This window comes from Ostrea edulis, chromosome 3 (genome assembly GCF_947568905.1).
Source record: "Ostrea edulis chromosome 3, xbOstEdul1.1, whole genome shotgun sequence".
Taxonomy (NCBI): domain Eukaryota; kingdom Metazoa; phylum Mollusca; class Bivalvia; order Ostreida; family Ostreidae; genus Ostrea; species Ostrea edulis.
Genome location: NC_079166.1, coordinates 34,556,878 through 34,576,257, shown reverse-complemented (window position 1 = coordinate 34,576,257; position 19,380 = coordinate 34,556,878). Strand labels below are relative to the sequence as shown.

The 19,380-nt window shown below is 34.8% G+C and overlaps 1 protein-coding gene and 1 long non-coding RNA gene across 4 annotated transcripts in view; one reads left to right on the top strand and one right to left on the bottom strand.

Moving 5' to 3' along the window:
* LOC125675367 (interferon-induced protein 44-like) overlaps positions 1-19,380 on the top strand; it is a 58,287-nt gene that overhangs the window by 35,894 nt on the left and 3,013 nt on the right. The window lies entirely within an intron of this gene.
* LOC130053386 (uncharacterized) lies at positions 7,416-17,467 on the bottom strand. Of its 2 annotated transcripts, XR_008801959.1 has the most exons (5): positions 14,845-17,467; positions 13,885-14,031; positions 12,862-12,957; positions 11,554-11,830; positions 7,416-8,172 (listed from the first exon to the last, which is right to left on the bottom strand). It is a non-coding gene; the product is annotated as an uncharacterized LOC130053386 (long non-coding RNA). The 2 variants fall into 2 exon arrangements; XR_008801958.1 differs by lacking the exon at positions 13,885-14,031 and having other exon boundaries at positions 14,845-16,035.

The window sequence follows — 19,380 nt, the reverse complement described above, 5'->3', positions numbered from 1 at the left end:
ATTGTTCAATTGTTTGCATCCTTTCATCAGCGTGAAACACTCTCCTTCCAGTATTTGTTTAACGCTTGAAATTAAAAACATTACACTGTAATTGATATCAGAAGGACACACTTTTCTACTACTTGTTCACTCTTTGCATTAAGAAGGCAAACTGGTCTTCTGTACCTGTGTAAAGTTTCAACCCAATTTACATTACTTGCAAATATCATGTTTATCCATGCATACATGAATAACAGTTCAAGAAGTTCATATGTCAGTGGCACTGCATTATTCGCTTGGTACCACCTCTGTTTCTTTGTCATCAAGTGGTTTGTAAACAGAATTCATATCGATTGAAATATGATGACATTTTTTGTTTGACCAGAGCGGGATCTTGCATCTCTGGTTTTAAAAAATGACATTTTTTCTTTGTCAATGGAAGTTACTTGTAACCGTACTATTCATTTTAAGTATATGGTGCCATAATTTGATATGTTCAAAGATGATAACACGCCTTTTGATATATGCATGTACAATGTATGTTTGGAATATCCTTGTGTTTGGTTTTGCTTTGTTTTGCTGGAAACTGAGCTTCCCAAGTGTTGTGATATATTTGATTTTTTTTTTCATCCAGAAAGGGACCATTTGTCTCTGTACATATGTGATACATTCTTGTGTTTTGTCACTGTGAATTATTTATAACACCCGGACAATACCTTTCGGACACTGACATATTTTTGTTGTCTTGAGCAGGATTTAACATATCTGGATGTTTATAGGTGGTTCATACATGGGTTTGTCCCTATATGTTCCTCGAAACAAGTTCATATATCTTGAAACTAATGGTTCATATAATTTGCTTTATGCCACTTTTATTTGTTTATAATATTGAATGGCTCGAATTGACATTCATTTAACACATTGTCTCCCTTTTTTATCCAGAGCGGGACCATAGGTATCTAGCCATTTATGCTGAACACACACACACACACACACACACACACACACACACACACACATATATATATATATATATATATATATATATATATATATATGAATCGTCCCATGCAAAAAGGGCCCTTATGTATATTGACGTCATAATGAGAAAAACGCTGGTAAAGATAACGTCATTATTTGCAAGTTGCGTCTGTTACTTATGTTTGCAATGCTGTCAATATAACGTGATTGGAACGATGCCGACATGTACCTGGAATTAACAAGAGGAAAACATGGACTTTTTATAGGTGAGTTTTATATAAACAGACATAATCAATATTGTCTTGGTGACAATTAGGCCTAATATATATACGGTGTGACCGTTGGACCGAGCGAAGCATGTAATGGTCATTGGAGTGTCGCAAGTGGTAATCATAATTCTGTTAAGTACGGTATACATGTGTTATGATTCATTTAAAAAAATATATTTTTAATGAAATTTTCCTTGCGCTAAAAACCGAGTAAGATCTCAATATTAAAGGGGTTTATATGGGAAAACAGTTTTACAGGATCCGCCTATTCACTGAACGCGGGAAATAAAACGCAAAGCGACGTAAACTGTGCATTGTGACGTCACATTTAGCCTTGACTTTTTTTTTCTCTTTTTCAAAGCAAAAATTATAAACAACAGTAATACATTCCGTATGCAATTAAAAAGGCCGTTATAAAACTAAACAAAATTAACCAATAAATTCAAAATGGTAAAAATGTAACCGTAATTTTATCGTATATTCTTATTCAAAGAAACTCATGAACTCGTTCATCTATTTAGTCGTATTACGGTTTTATATGCAATTATTTGCTAAAACCTGTTATAATGATAATTATACTATTCACTTTAAACAAACTGAGTGTTAAAATTACGAATTGTACGTCAGAGTCTTCTATTATTGGCATTCAAAATAAAACACGAATAACTGTTGAAGCAGGTAATGAAAAAATAAATGGCGGCGCCCATATGGATCACGAAAATTTCAGTGAACGTATATAGAGATTATCCCTTTTTCTTTTGCTGATTTTGACTTTTTCTTTTACATACGTGTTACCTTTAGAGCCTTGCTTCGCGGACGGGCCTTTGGCCCGTCCGAGCTTCGCTCGGTATAAAATATTTCGATGCACAAGGTGTGGGATCCGCGCATATATGTTGACGGGTACTGCAGGTGCACTTCAATCTAAGATCATATGTATCCACACATATATACATGCAATTTTACGCATTAAGCAGATTAAACAAATCAAATGATACAATTTAGAGATTTGTCATTTAAGTGAAAAATAATTATTTTACCGATATTCATTAAAACATAAATCAATGACGTACGTTTGTTTACATTCGCGATTGTTGAGTTCCGTGCATGTACTATTAGTTACACAGTTAGTTAGTGACCTGATACGGAAAAATACATGGTGTGAAAAGAAAACCCGTATCGGGCGAGGCGAAGCCGAGCCCGATACGGGTTTTCTTTTCACACCATGTATTTTTTCGTATCAGGTCACTAACTAACTGTGTAACGAATTTATCACGTCGAAGACATCTAACTGTGTATGTGGGGGGTCTATATCATACAACTTAGTCAAATGTCTTTCCTTTTGACACGGCTGCAAGTCGAACCCGACGATAAATAAAATTACTCGCCCAATACGGATTTTACTCGCATGATACGGTTTTTTTCACGGCGTCATGTGACCAAGATCTGACCAATTAGATTTCAACAATTTTGTCTGAGGCGTGATAAATGTGCTTATATATGTCCCGCTTGTGATATCCTAGTTATTTTTCACAAAGTTTTAAAAAAGACAAATAACTAATTGTTCTTAATCATAATGGGGTTATCATCTGGCTTTCTAAACTTTATTTAGTGTCTAAAATGACTTGTTTTCATCGCGGCTATTTATAGGTCAATGGATAAAATTTAGAGTTATGTCCCGCTGTTTTCGTATCTCATAGGCGGATTCACCGGTGGCTACTCAAAAAATAAATAAACAATGATAATGTTAAATTTAAAAAAAATAATAAAGATACAGATTATGTTATTAATCTTTTCAAATTCATCAACAATTTTTAAAGTAAAGTTTTGTTTCAACAAATAAATATTTGAATACATAAATCCAGTTTAATAAGAATGACCATAGTGGATGACTCTTACTGAGAGAGAGAGAGAGAGAGAGAGAGAGAGAGAGAGAGAGAGAGAGAGAAATTCAAATTGGAAAGATTGAATACAATTTTTTTCTATCAAATGCGGTTATTATTAATCGAAATATGCAGAGTGCAGAGCAGTTTTCTGCATGTAGAATTGCGATCAAAGTAGATTGATAATATATGCCGTCGTACACGTTTATTCAGATAAAATATTTCTGTAGTTAGGTGCTTATTTCAATTGATCAACATGCTAATGATAAATAAAAATACTATTTACTGGATTTCTATTTAATGAATAGCTCATAAACAATCTAATACTTATAATAATAATAAAAAATATTACCATTTTGTGCTGAGATCAACAACTTGTCAAAATTTAAATTCAGTACTACTGTAACATCTCTGTTTGTAATATGAATGTATTTGATATTTTATTTTAAACAAATGCATGAAGGTTTAAATATTTGCATGGTATGTGAACATGTAGAATTTCACAGGGATATTTTGTTACAGATTATTGACGAATGGCATAGGGAATATTTTCCTCCTTCACAAAGTGTTGAATCATCTGATGAAAATTCAGACGATAGTGATATTTCATCTGCATCAGAAAATGAATCCAACAAAAATATTTTAGAACAAAGAATTCAACTTGTGCATCCTGATAATGATCAGAATAAAAACCTAAATTCAGAGGAGGAGGACTGGGAGAATAACAATCTTGACTTAACAATTCGTGAAAAGATAATCAAAGGCTGCTCCTGCAGAATGGATTGCATATCAAAGATTAGTTTTGAAGAAATCAGTCACCATATTTATTCCATGAGACAACGTTCTAAGGAAGAGAAGGATATGTACATTATGGGAAAACTAAAAAGTAAAAGTTCTGGTGGCGGATCTTCAAGACGCGATGCCAAACGACAGAGATACGAATACAATTTTGATGACCGGGAAGTATGTAAAGATGTGTTTTTATTTTTACATGACATTGGTGAAAAACATTCTAAAAATCTTGTGAAGCATTTGAAGACCAATGGAATCAAGGCACGGACATATGGAAACATAGGAAAAAAAACACACAATACCCTGTCCTTTGAAGAAATTGAATTTGTCGTGCAGTTTATCAATCGATATTCTGAAGATAATGGACTTCCTATGCCAGCTGTTCCAAGAGGTCGCGACTACGAACCACCCATTTTTCTACCTTGTTCAACACCAAAGAACGAAATTCATCAGTTATATGTTGAAGCTTGTCATGAGGTCCAAAGTCGTGCTGTCAAATTGTCCTCATTCTATTCCATCTGGTCTGCCTGCCTTCCAAACATTCAGATTGCCAACCCCAGATCTGATGTATGCAGTGCCTGTGAGCGCCACAGGGGGCACATTTTGAATGCAAGATCTGAAAATCAAAAGCTTACAGCAACAAGAAATTTTACAGATCACATTGAAAAAGCAGAGAGGGAGCATCACCTCTACATTCAGTGCATTAAAGAAGCCAGGGAAGAACATCAGTCTATTCAGCTTCCTGAGCCACCTGTTAGATCCTGTTCCACAGATTTCCTCAAAACTCACTACACTTTTGACTTCGCGCAATGTGTGTCTGTACCTCATTATTCTTTGAGACACCACGGAAAATTCAGATCTTTGGAATTTGTATGGAGGGAGCAGGATCTCAGCGGAATTATTTGATTGATGAAGACCATTGGAAGAGATGGAAAGAATGCCCATGGGCCAAATACAGTCATCAGCATACTTCATCACCATTTTCAAAGTTATAGCATGGGAGAGAAATGTGCTGTTCTTCACTGTGATAACTGTCCAGGTATGTATATTTCATCTTCATTTTTTCATATACACCTAGTTCTATTCATTTTGTTCACATGTATATGCTATTTCTAATATTCTAATGCTCACTTCATCTTTAGGTCAAAACAAAAACCGATATATGATTGGATATTTGCTATGACGGGTCACGATTGGGCTACATCGAGCAATTAAACTTCACATGCAGATACCAGGGCATACAAAATGTCAAGTGGATGCTGGCTTTGCTCAGATCAAAAAGAAGTACAGGAGGTGATATTGTGTTAATATCAATTAATATTCAAAAAATAAGACTCTATCTAGCATAATCGAGAATTTCTATAATAGTCTACCTTTACGCGGCGATGCATTATTTTTTTCCAGATCAGATTGTGACACCCTACAGCATGTTGCTGACGTAGTCTCCAAGTCCTCCAAAAGTAACGAGGCTGTGATAATAGAGGATGGAAATGTGAAATAATATGAATGGAAAGAGTATATAAAATTCACTTTTCAGCCCTTGAAAGGGATACGCAAGTTTCATCACTTCACTTTTTCAGCACTGCTGCCTGGAGTTGTATTATGCAGCGTTGATGTAGATGGCGAAAAGGCCCCAGTAATCCTCAGTAATCACGACCAAATCAGTGTAAATCTACCACCAGAAAAAATGCCGGGCGGACTCAGTAGAGAACGACAGGGATATTTATACAAACATATCAGACCTCATGTCCGGGAATGTTTCAGGGACACAGCATGTCCAGAATTTCTTGAAGAATAAGTGAAATTTTCAATTGTTTCCGACAACGATTAACGTCATTTCAACGTCAATTTTGTAACTTCATGGAAATATTATCTTAACCTTTGACAGTTTATATCTCAGTAAACATGCTGAATATTTGACCCAAACTTCACATGTGTCTTTTTAATGTTGTTTTCTATCATATTTCATTAAAAAAGTTAATTTTGAAAATTTTTACCATACGGGCCCTTTTTGCATGGGACGGCTCATATATATATATATATATATATATATATAAAGCACTAAATAATCACAACTAGGTGCTGAAAATTTTCGCCCAAGCCCGGGGCAGAACCAGCGACGTACGTCACCCACCGCCTAGCAAGATTGTCAGATCAGTGCGCAAGTCCACTCGGCCATAACGACTTCCCTAAAAAGGAAGTTTTGTTATGCTCCTAAAGCGCTACTTATACACACTGATGCAATCTCACACAGTCGCTGTGCCATTCAGTGTTTAAGCTATTTTATAAGGAGAGTGGATCTCGAGATGCAATTGTATAGAATATTTAATATAAAGCACGATAAACAATTATAACACCCAACCTTACGTTTATCCCTAGGATCTAAACAATGCATGTGATAATCAATTAATTGATATATAAAACACTAAATAATCACAACTAGGTATATATATATATATATATATATATATATATATATATATATATATAGATATATATATATATGTGTGTGTGTATATAGATATATATATGTATATATATATGTGTGTGTGTGTGTGTCACTGAGTTGATTTTAACATTACCATGCGTTATCAAGTACTGTGACATAATTTATTTGTCCAGATCGGGGTAATTCATGTATGTTGTTACTGTAAATGCTTGTAACTGGACCATACATTTTGGAGTACTATGACATATTTGTTTGTCCAGAGCGAGTAATATCGTCTGCACAGGTATAAATGCCTATAATCGTCACGTCACCAATATAAGTAAAATTGCATGTAACCCAATAAGAATAATTGATACAGAGAAAAAAATAATTGTTACTGTAAAATTAGTAACATATGAATATACAGATAAGAATTACCAGGAAAAATAGCTTTATAAGAAAAAGGAATCGCATAACACATCATACACTTTGTCACATAGAGGTTTTTGTTAGTCAACAAAACTTATTTATGATCCAAAGTTAAAGATACTGTCCAGAAGTTGTTTTTGTTTGAAGCAGACAAAACCCAACACCATCTGAATTGAAACTTATCATTTATTATGTAAATGACACACACATGATGAAAAATGCAGTTTCCGCAAGGCTGAAACACTGCGGAAACTTAAGTATACATAAGGTTTCTGCCAAGTTTCCGCTTGGAAACTTCAAGTTTCAGCAAGATTCCGCACTCCGGAAACTTAGGGTGTCCACGAATCCATATGGTTTCCGCAACGGAAACTTGCTGAAACCTCAAGTTTCCGCAGCCATAAACCATTGACATACATATGGTTTATCATCAGTTTCCGCAGGCGTAAACCATCAACATGCATATATGGTTTATCATACGTTTATGCATACATAAACTATATTGGTTTATATATGGTTTACGTCAAGTTTCCACAAAGTTTACATCAAGTTTCCGCATGCATAAGCTACCGATATGCAAATGGTTTCTGCATACATGCATTTGATATCAAGTTTCCAACTTGATGCTCAAAGACCTTCTACTGTACAGAGAATACAAGCCACAATTTGACAGTTTTATTCATTCTTAAATATTATAATATTCACACAAATGAACTTGATGTAATAATACTGATACACTAGTACTAAAGCAGAACAAATCTGTATAAATATATCAAGGTAACTCCATACTTGCAATATTCTCTGATAAAAGTATCAAAAATGCATTTATTTCAATTTATTAAAGTTAAAATTAATAAATTATCAAATGAAATATATAGGTCATTACACTTTTTAAGATGCTAGACATACTTAAACAGTGTCAATTATAAACATCCGAAAAAATTGCAATTCTCCTTCAACAGCATTATTAAAATTTCATAAAAACTGGTTATAATGGTATCAAAGTATTAATTGTGACCTTGAGCCTTTGGCTCAGGTGAGCTAGAAATGAGGAAATTAAATATAACTATTAACAGTAATAGCATCATTTATAAGTAGAGGAAACGGCCCACTCTTGAATGCTCCTAGGTGGTGGGGTCATAGTCATTTCCGTTCTACTTCTAATGGCCTTGGCTTTTTGTCTCTTTGATTGAAGTTGCAAAGATTCAGCATACTCTCTGTCCAGGTCGCACTTAACATTACGCAGCAGGGATGACTCCCATATAAATGGTAAGACCTTCCTCTGGGTGGCTTCCTCATCATCCTTTACTTCTGGAGACGTTGCCTCCTTAGTCAGCACCTTTTTAATCTTTTTTTTTTTGTCCTTGGTCGAGAAATGGGAATTTCTCTCCAGCTGGGCCTTTCGACTCTTTAGTTTCTGTAAAAAGATGTGCAATGAATTATAACGATACTGATGGTGAACTTATACTAGCAATATTCGTATATGGGATACTTCTACATAGAATCCAAAGAAATGTCATTCTAGCACTCAGTATCTTGTTTAACACATCATGTGTACTAACACTTCTTTTTATACAGTAAATTTCATATTATATCTGACTGTCCTTTACACAAACCTAATTTCTATGAAAATAAATTGTTATATAATTCTCAATTGGGATCTTTACAGATGTTCCCCAAACATCAATGAGTACAGAATCCAAAAATTTCAAAACTATTAATTCAAATCCAAACAAGAGATGTTTGTAAATCATATATGCCCCCATGGTGCAAAATTGAAAAGGGTTATACACATGCATCATCTAATTTTATAGTAGTATCACCAATTCAAAATATTGAGAAGACAATATCTTCCTATGTCAGGAGTGGATTGACCATGTGACCTAAAAATCAATATGGGTCATCTACTCCTTATGCTTTGCCAGTGTACCAAGTTTAGTGTCAATCAATCAAATAATTCTTAAAGTATAGTAGACAATATATTACTATGTCCAGTTTAACCCTTGACCTTTGACCTTAAAATCATTAGGGGTCATCTTCTCCTTATGCTGTACCAGTGTGCCAAGTTTGATGTATGTCAAGCAAAGGGTTCTCAAGATATTGAGTGGTCAGTATTTTCTATGTCCAGTTTGACCTTTGACCATGTGACCTCAAAATCCTTTGGAGTCATCTGCTTCTTAAGATGTACCAGTGTATCAAGTTTGATGTCTGTCAAGCAAAGGGTTCTCGAGATATTGAGTGGACAGTACCTCCGTATGTCCAGTTTGACCTTTGACCATGTGACCTCAAAATCACTAAGGGTCATTTATCTTAAGATGTACCAGTGTAGCAAGTTTGATGTCTGTCAAGCAAAGGGTTCTCAAGATATTGAGTGGTCAGTATCTTCCTATTTCCAGTTTGACCTTTGACCATGTGATTTCGAAATCACTACAGGTCATCTACTTCTTAAGATGTACCAGTGTACCAAGTTTGATGTCTGTCAAGCAAAAAGTTCTCAAGATATTGAGTGGTCAGTATCTTCCTATGTCCAGTTTGACCTTTGACCATGTGACCTCAAGATCACTAAGGGTCATCTACTTCTTAAGATGTACCAATGTACCAAGTTTGATGTCTGTCAAGCAAAGAGTTCTCAAGATATTGAGTGGTCAGTATCTTCCTATGTCCAGTTTGACCTTTGACCATGTCACCTAAAAATCACTAAGGGTCATCTTCATTTTAGGATGTACCGGTGTACTAAGTTTGATGTCTGTCAAACAAACGATTCTCAAGATATTGAGCAGACAGTGTATTCCTGTGTCCAGTTTGACACTTGATCTTTGACCATGCTACATCAAAATCAATGGAGGTCACTTACTCCTTACAATGTACTTGAGCACCAAGTTTGATGTACAACGGACTGAGATAAAATTCAAACTAGATTTGTAACTTGTTATGGCAAAGCAGTGTACTAAATATCAAATGTATATCTGTAAGAACATAGCAAAAAGTGCTTAAAACTGATCTGACAGACAGACGGACGGAGTGCAAACCTAAAGTCCCCTTCCATTTTGCCAGTAGGGGACTAAACACAACCTCTAAGAGATCGTATCATAGTGCTTTGTAAAAGAGAGGTGACTTTGACTTAAAAATGCTCAATTTGTTTGAAAAATGCAAACATTAGAAAATATATGTATGGCCTTGACCTTTGACCCTAAATTCAAGGTCAAAAGAGTAAGAACCAGAATTAAGAAAACCTAAACTGAGTACATGTAATAGTATCAAAGATATTCAAGTCAAAACATAAAATTAAAGGGATGGTAACTGGAGTTGACAAGAATTCAAGGTCACAAAACATCTACTGTATTTGAGAAGAGCTAGCGCTCAAACAAAAAAACTGCTGACATTCAAGGACAATAACCAGGTTTAAGGGTCTTCAGATCCCTTCGATTGATCTCTCACTGGATTTTTTTATTAAGTGAATTCATGAGTAAATGTTTTGTGTCTCTGTATCTTTTGATTTAGTAACTAAGAATAGCAATAACAATTTTTTTTAAAGCAAGTCAGTGTTTAGCAAATGTTTGATGTTCATAGAATTTAAAGTTAGAGAAAAGTAATAAAAACAAGGATCAGATTCAAAATTCAAGTATGTAGGTTGATATCTGATTATTTCTCAAAAAGCATTGTATTATGAACTAACAAGAGGCCCATGGGCCACATCGCTCACCTGAGTCACCTTGGCCCATATTTGAAGACTTTCCATATATATTTGCATGTAAAACCTTAGTCCCTATTATGGCCCCAACTACCCCTGGAGGCTACGATTTTTGCAAACTTGAATCTACACTATGTCAGAAAGCCTTCATGTAAATGTCAACTTCTTTGACCCAATGGTTCTTGAGAAGATTTTTCCTATATTTGTATGTAAAACTTTGACCCTCCCCGACTTGTGGCCCCATCTTACCCCCGGGGGCCATGATTTGAACAAACTTGAATCTGCACCATGTCAGAAAGTTTTCTTGTAAATATCAGCTTTTCTGACTCAGTGGTTATTGAGAAGAAGATTTTAACTATATATTTGTATGTAAAACTTTGATCCCCTTTGTGGCCCCATCCAACCCCTGGGGCCCATGATTTGAACAAACTTGAATCTGCATTATATCAGAAAGTTTTCATGTAAAAATCAGCTTTTCTGGCTCAGTGGTTCTTGAGAAGAAGATTTTTAAAGATTTTTCCTATATATTTGTATGTAAAACTTTGATCCCCCCTTGTGGCCCCATCCTATCCCCGGGGGCCATGATTTGAACAAACTTGAATCTGTGATATGTCAGGAAGCTTTCAGGTAAATTTCAGCTCTTCTGGCCCAGTGGTTCTTGAGAAGAAGATTTTTAAATGACCCCACCCTATTTTTGCATTTTTTTTTTATTATCTCCCGTTTGAAAGGAACATGGCCCTTCATTTGAACAAACTGGAAAGCCCTTCACCCAAGGATGCTTTTGGCCAAGTTTGGTTGAAATTGGCCCAGTGCTTCTGGAGAAGAAGTCGAAAATGTGAAAAGTTTACAGATGGACGACGGACAAAATGTGATCAGAAAAGCTCACTTGAACCTTCGGTTCAGGTGAGCTAAAAAGTGTTTCAATATGTCTTAAAGAGTGATAGCATTTTGATGGTAAGAAAAAATAATAAACAGAACAATATCAATATGACTTTCAACAGAAAAATGGAAAGCTCTAAATACATGGACCCCAATGCTCATTACAATTGTTCCATTTTCTTGTCATAGTGACTATCCTTCAACTGAATCCTTAAATGGCATGCTCACATAAAACTGGTATCCTAGCTTCTTACTTCTGTGGTGCTTTTAACATGTGTAATCAAAATGGTCTTCTGACATCAAAACTTGAGTCAATATGGTCCTTGTCCAGATCCGTCTTGTTGCTTCCTAGATAAATAGACTACCACTTTACTGAATCAAGATGGACTTGTGACAGGAGGAGTGTTCATCCATTGTAACACTGAAAGTTGGTTCCATTCTCATGGGCTCTCTTTCATATCATATGGGGAGTCAGTCATGGAATGCATCTTCTGCTCATCTAGTTCTAAAAAAAACAGTAAACAAAAATTAATCCTATGTAACATATGGTATATCAAGACTGAGTAGACACATCGTTACTTTGCTCAATTCTGTCTTCACTTTGCCAGTGGCTGATTTAAAAACGCACACACATTGAGACCAAAAATAAATAAGAGGCCATTGGGCCACATAGCTCACCTGAGTCACCTTGGCTCATATTTTAAGATTTTTCCTATTCGCATGTAAAACTTTGATCGCTATTGTGGCCCCAACCTACTCCCAGGGGCCCTGATTTTTACAAAATTGAATCTGCACTATGTCATGAAGTTTTCGTGTAAATGTAAACTTCCCTGGCAAGTGATTTTTAATGATTTTCCCTATATATTTGTATGCAAGATTTTGATCCCCTACTGTGGTTCCATCTTACCCCCGGGGACAATGATTTTTACAAACTTGAATCTGCACTATGCCAGACAGCTTTGATGTAAATTCCCACTTTCCTGGCCCAGTAATTATTAAGAAGATTTTCCCTATATATTTGTATGTAAAATTTCAATCCCCTAATGTCGCCTCATCTTACCCCCCCCCCCCCCCCCCCCCCCCCCCCCCCCCCCCCACGGGGCCATGATTTTAACAAATTTAAATCTGCACTAAGTCAGGAAGCTTTCATGTAAATTTCAGCTCTTCTGGCCCAGTGGTTCTTGAGAAGAAGATTTTCAAATGACCCCACCCTATTTTTTGCATTTTTGTGATTATTTCCCCTTCGAAAGGGACATGACCCTTCATTTGAACAAACTGGAAAGCCCTTCACCCAAGGATGTAAAAATGTAAAGAGTTTACAGATGGACAGATGAAGGACAACAGTCGATCAGAAAAGCTCACTTGAGCTTTCAGTTCAGGTGAGCTAATAAAAGAAATAGTGGTATAGGATTTGACATAATATCTATATATATACACACAAGCACATGAAGATAAGCAAATCCATTACTTATTATCATATAATAATTCTATTATGTTGTACATGTATTTATAACTAGAATAAACCTTACAAGTTACCTAAAAAGCCTCAAAACCCTGGAGCCCTATCCCCCCTTTAACAAATCCTGAATCCACCACTGCATGCATTTACATGTACAAGATCACTTCAGGATTCTAAAATAGCAAATTTTATTGCTGGTAGTGTTTTTGGTACAGTAATTTTAATTAGATTTATTTTGTGTACATGTGACATTGTTTATAAATGCATATATGTGTTTATCTATATGCACATGATTACATAAAAAACTAGCAGACATCTGACAATTTCAAAGAAAATTATATAATACAGGACACATTATTTGACTAGAGGCCACCAAGATCATTATGACTATATACACCAGTTTATGTGTTAGATTTCAGAACTATTACCTTTCTAGTGGTCTAACTCAATGCATTCGAGTACCTAAATTCATCAGTATAGTTAGACAATAGCAAGTGAGTAGATTAATTAATATCCTGGGTCACCAAAAAATGTAGGTTGAGTGGTGGATTGTATTTTTATGAGAAAAGACATTGATGACAAAAGTTATTTTTGTCAACAGATGGGTGTCAATTAAGAAGGAATGCTACACCAGAGAAATTTGATGAGGATGAAAATGGAGGATATGTACATTTTGAAATTGAAAACTTTTAAATTTACTTTCTTTAGTTAAAAAATGTTGTTTTAGTAAAAAGTAATCGAGGAAAAAAAAATTAAAACCCCTGATATTTACCGTGCCAGGAAAACGTCAGAACCGGCTCCATTACGTAAACTGGAAATTATTCTCGGGCCGATTTTAAAGACTTTGGAGTCGAATTCAATGTTAAACTCATAATTAATCAATAAAACGATTCCAGTTTACGTAATGGAACCGGCACGGTTCTGACATTTTCCTGGCACAGTAAATATCAAAAGCCAGGAAAACGTCAAATATTTCGGATTAATACAAACTATATGTATAGATTACGGGTGATTTCAACGTCATAATATCATATGAATAATAAGGGGCCTCCGTGGCCGAGTGGTTAGAGCATCGAGCTCAAAATCACGCGGCCTCTCACCTCTGTTGGCAAGGGTTCCAATCCCGCTCATGCCGTTAAGTGAGAAAGTTTCCCAGTTTACTTTCGGAAGGTTGATCAGGTCTCTTCCCAGGTACATTGTATCTGGGTTCTCTCTTCCACCAATAAAAACTGGGCGCCACCATATAACTGAAAAATTGTTGAGTGTGGCGGAAAACATCAATCAATCAATCAATCATATGAATAATATCTTTGCACATGTTCTATACTGAAAATTTGAAATTGCTACAATACCAAAGAGAAAAATATATCATATGACAGAAAATTTTAAACAAATTTGTATACAGCTTAGAACTTGATAGCCTTGGTCAATACAGCTAAAATACTGCAACATTTTCCCAATGATATGAATATATAGCCCTGTGCGTTGTGCCTTACTTTTTCATTGTGACATTGTACGGTGTGAAGTGCATTGCTCAATTTGAAGGTAGATTTATGTACAGCACTGAGACTTTTGGAGGGATTAGCCTTAACTTAGTTGTGTAGCAGTGAGGGTTCTTTATCGTGCCAATACCTACTGTGATATGGGGCCTTTGATTTTAATATCATGCCTAAAACACCTGTGCCTTTCACTTCTAATGATGAGGGATTGGCACAGGATTTACTTCTCATCTTTAATTTGATGCTGCACCATAATTGAGAATAGAAACTATTTCTACGACTAAAAAATTCGGATGGTTAACTGGAAATAGTTTGTAGATATTTGTATGGCTAATATGCAATAGTCGTAATATCATTTGGTCCCTACAGCTACATACATCACTGTATACAGTATTATACGTAATAACCCCCCCCCCCCCCCCCCCCCCCCCCCCCCCCACTAAATTTCTCAAAGACTACAATGCAAAACCATTTCAAATTTCACATAAACTAGATCTATATAAGGACCTTGTAATCACAACACAAAATCAAACGTTATATGTAAAACCTTTCACCACTTACTGGAACATCCCATCATTGTTTGTATAAGGCATACTGCATGCTTGGAGGTTGTCCTTGCATTTCGTATTTCCTTATCATTAGAATGAATATTCCTGCATCGACCTGTTCATCCTTTAATCCATAGATTTATCGTTTAGAAGGCCATACACAACATATGCACTACCCCATGCAAATGCAATGATGAATCCGCCACATCGTGAATGAAAACGTTTCAAGTCAACACCGGAAATACCTACAATGATATATAGAGAGAAAGAATAGGTTAGATAACGTCCTGTTTCCGAATCGGGACAGGATATTTTTTAATATATTTTTTTTTTTTGGTATTCAAAATTCTAAAAGGTGAATATCAAGCATGTTTTGATGTGTTCTGTTGTGATTATGAAATGAATATTAAATGTCATTGCTCTTTTATGAGAAAAGGAAAATTTGTATAGTCAGAGATAACATGATATCCCGTCAAAAATCGTTTAAATGAGACGGCAATTGCCAGTATTGGCTATGGACAGACTCATACTAAAATATTCAGTGAGGATGCATAATGGAAGATTGTTTTAAAAAGTTCCAGAAATTTTTACTCAATACCCTCTAAAAGACATACCTGAATGATGCCCAACAACAGTAGACGTCTCCTATTCTCAGAAAAATCTTTGGATCTTCCATTCAATCAAAACATGACATGGTTCCATTTGAGTCACGCTAGGTTTTCTCTCACAAACAACAATCAATTTTGCCCGCCGAAAATTACAACCAATCAGCGATCAGGAGAGGATTTATGGGAAAACATACTTTTATAGATATATAATTTATTTTGTGTGTAAATTGTTTCACAAACGTCTGAATTTAAAAAATCATGCATGTGTTAAATTTCTGCATCGTTTTTCTATATCATAGGATTTTTTTAAATAGCGTCCCTGCGACCCTAAGTTCAAAATGGCCGCCCTTTGTCTACAATTTTAAATGTAAATAATCTGTAGTGTGCTTTATGTTGGGTTATAATGAAAAGTTTACGTTTATTAGAGGTCTAAAAATCATGAAATAAACTCAATACCGGTGTAGCATACAGTCACACAAACTTTCTTCTGCATCTTTATGGGGTATTATAAGGTGCCCCTCTTCTGCCCGACTTTTCTCTGTTCTCACAATATGAGCTATAAAGCAAGGGTATATACAAGACTGAGCATTCTGCATGTGAGATAACTAAATACATGGAAATGTTTTGAAGAATGAACTGCTTTTTTCTTAGCAACACATTAATTTCGCCTCGCAATTGTCAAGGATATTTGTAAACACATGTACGTGTGCCCCTCAACCATTTACTTTCATTTAAAGTGGTTTCTGAACTACTGGAGTCTCAATTTTTACTGAACTAAACCGTTGAAATCCTTAGATGATAGATGAAACACAGGAACTACATACTAAATTCAAGTAATTGCTTAAGTTTCTTTTTCTCTAATTAATATCTCAGTCGGGATGCATGTCAGTAAAAATAAAATATTGATTCTACAAATGTATAATAAAAATCAACAGTTAGACATTCAAAATTTGATTTGCTTGTAGTAAAACAATATATTTTTTCTTGTAAATATCAAAATAGTCCGCAAGTACATATATCTGCGATTAGAAAAATAGTTACGGACAGAATTGTGGTTGAGAAGTACTTGCTGCTAAGAAACTGTAGACATGATGATTATGAAATTCACTGGCAGAGAATATGTGAAAACTCATATGCATGATCAGTATATACATGTAGGTCTATAGGTACTTTTTCATCAAATACGATTGTGTTTCTTTTTTCTTTCTTTTCTTTTTGTGTGTTGTTTGGTTTGATCAATAGATACATTGTAAATCATATCTAGATCTACATGTACATGTATTATAGTTATCAAAATATGTTACCAAGAAAATAATACTTATGTACCTTTCCCCCCCCCCCTCTCTCTCTCTCTCTCTCTCTCTCTCTCTCTCTCTCTCTCTCTCTCTCTCTCTCTCTCTCTCTGAAAAAGAAGTTTACATCACATATATGCTTACATAAAAGAATAAGATGAATATGAAATGTAGACAGTATACCTTATGTTATTGAGTTCGTATTTCCAAATGAATATGTGTGAAAATATCCATGTAACCTATTTCCCATATGTATGCAACAGTGATATATGTATGAAGTGAAAAATTCGTAAATAATTTTTTTTAAATCAACAGTACACATTTGAGAGCTTCTAAGTTTGCCGATTATTGTATGCTTATATCATGTTCATTTGTATGATATCACTTCCAAAGTGCATGGATATATATTTTTTAGGGTTATGATAATATAGAGATGGTGAAGATATTATCTAATTAAATTTGCTTTAATTTACTACCAATACCCGAGTTCTTGATCGAGTTGTGTAGAATACATCCCCATAGAACTTATTGTCGAAATAATGCACACCGAATTGTATTGTTGAGTAGATGCAGATTTTGCAAATGTTGTAGGTTTAGATTCAAACTTCTAAATAACAGTAAATAGACTTTCAGGTTACAATATGTACTCTCAGGAACTTAAATAGAGAAGTGTTCATCAGTGCATGTTTGTATTAGAATGCTGAATTCATTTCTAATGTGTGAAACTTTACATGGTTTCAAACTGCACTGCATTAAATTCATATTATAAGATATGCTGATTCCAAAATTAACTAGTCCTGAATTTTGTGAACAAGTACTATATACGACAAATATTCGCATACAGTTTAGTGCTCAAATGTTACAAGCATGCGAGGTAATCGAACACAAATACATCTAGGAATGTAAGTAAGTAAGTAAGTAAATGATTTATTATAGTGAAATGTGTTTTATACATTACAGAATTGAAAATATATTAAACAGAATAATAGGAATTTAGGAATTTAAACACCCGGCCCATCGGGCCTATATGTCACTTTTAACAGAAACACCCCCCCCCTCCCCCACATTAAATAATAAATACAGTGGTACATGCATTACGCATGACTTATACTATTATGGTATATGATAGACTGTCTGTAGGTGTATGCGGAGAACAGGAATTTTTGCAGTTTGTCTTGGGAAATTTAATAATAGAAATTTTGTTTTGTCTAAATCTGACATATTGATCACAGTGGGGTTAAATCCGATACTGGTAAAAAAGATTACTCTAAGATTTGAATAAGAGGAACAATGAAGTAAAATGTGACATTCATCTTCTACACTATCTGAAGAACATAAAGTACACAGTCTATCCGATAACGTCTCCCCCTTATACCGTCCTGTTTCAATTCTTATAGGTAAGACACCACATCTGAACTAGGCAAGTATAGAACGATGACTTTTTGGAATATCCATGATTACATATTTTTCTGTTTGAAAATCACTCATATTTTTACGGTCGGTAGGTTCTAAGTTTTGTAACGTTATGGACCTCTTCATTCCAGCCATTCATAAAATCCAGACGAAGTTTTTCTTCCACTGTGTTCACGTTACAGACCATACGATTTAGGAAATCTACTGTCATATCAAGAGATTCAAAAAGGAATTTGACTGTATTTGACCAATTTATGTTGTGTGATTATTCCATATCCCACATGAAATTTTTTTTTCGTAAGCCTGTCGTCCGGCATTGTAACGAGTCGATTCCATAGGCGTAAAATATTCATTTGATGTCGATAAAATGAAGGAAGCATTACATCCTTACAGGTCAACTGCCTTTCTATTGGTATTAGAAATGCTCATTCAATCTCAAATTATAAAACATAAATAAAGCGACAAGCTAAATTACCACTTATGGTGGTACATCTAGGTATTAGATTTTGTCATAATTGTGTACTATGAACAATGATCTATTACTGCAACCTCGTTATGTTCATGTGAATATTATAAGTATAAGATGCATACCATTATTTTTTTCTTCGGTCCGAAATTCGCAAAGGCTAGGAAGGATTTCTTCGGTCAATTTTATGGACTTGATAAAACTCAAACCGTAGACACCATATGTTTTATGAGACGATGATTCGTATTGTGTTAAATTATTTTGTATTTTTCAAAGATATATTAGAAAACCTGACAGATTCAGTTAAGCTTTGAATTGAAATGTTTTTAAACAAATAATATTAATATTATTACACATGTATAATGTCCTAAAATGTAGTGTGACTAATAATGTATGTACACATGTCATAATCTACATGTACACTGTATGTAGAGAGAGGGCAATATAAGTTTTCAGAACATATGCCTATAATCACATTGTATATCCTTGATACTATTATAACATATGATAAAATCAAAACACCCATTGACATGCATGCATAATTATACATGTATGCAAATTACATATTGATTGCTAAATCAATCAATTAAGCATATTCGAAAAAAATTCCAATTGGCATATTTCATGTAATTACTTGCATGTGCGAACGTATTTCACACGCAGACATATGTGCCTAATTCTACCACCTGACTATAGTATTAGTGTTTGAAATCTTAATTTATAGTATTCATAGTTTTGAAATTATGAAAATAGAAAAAATCTACATTCTT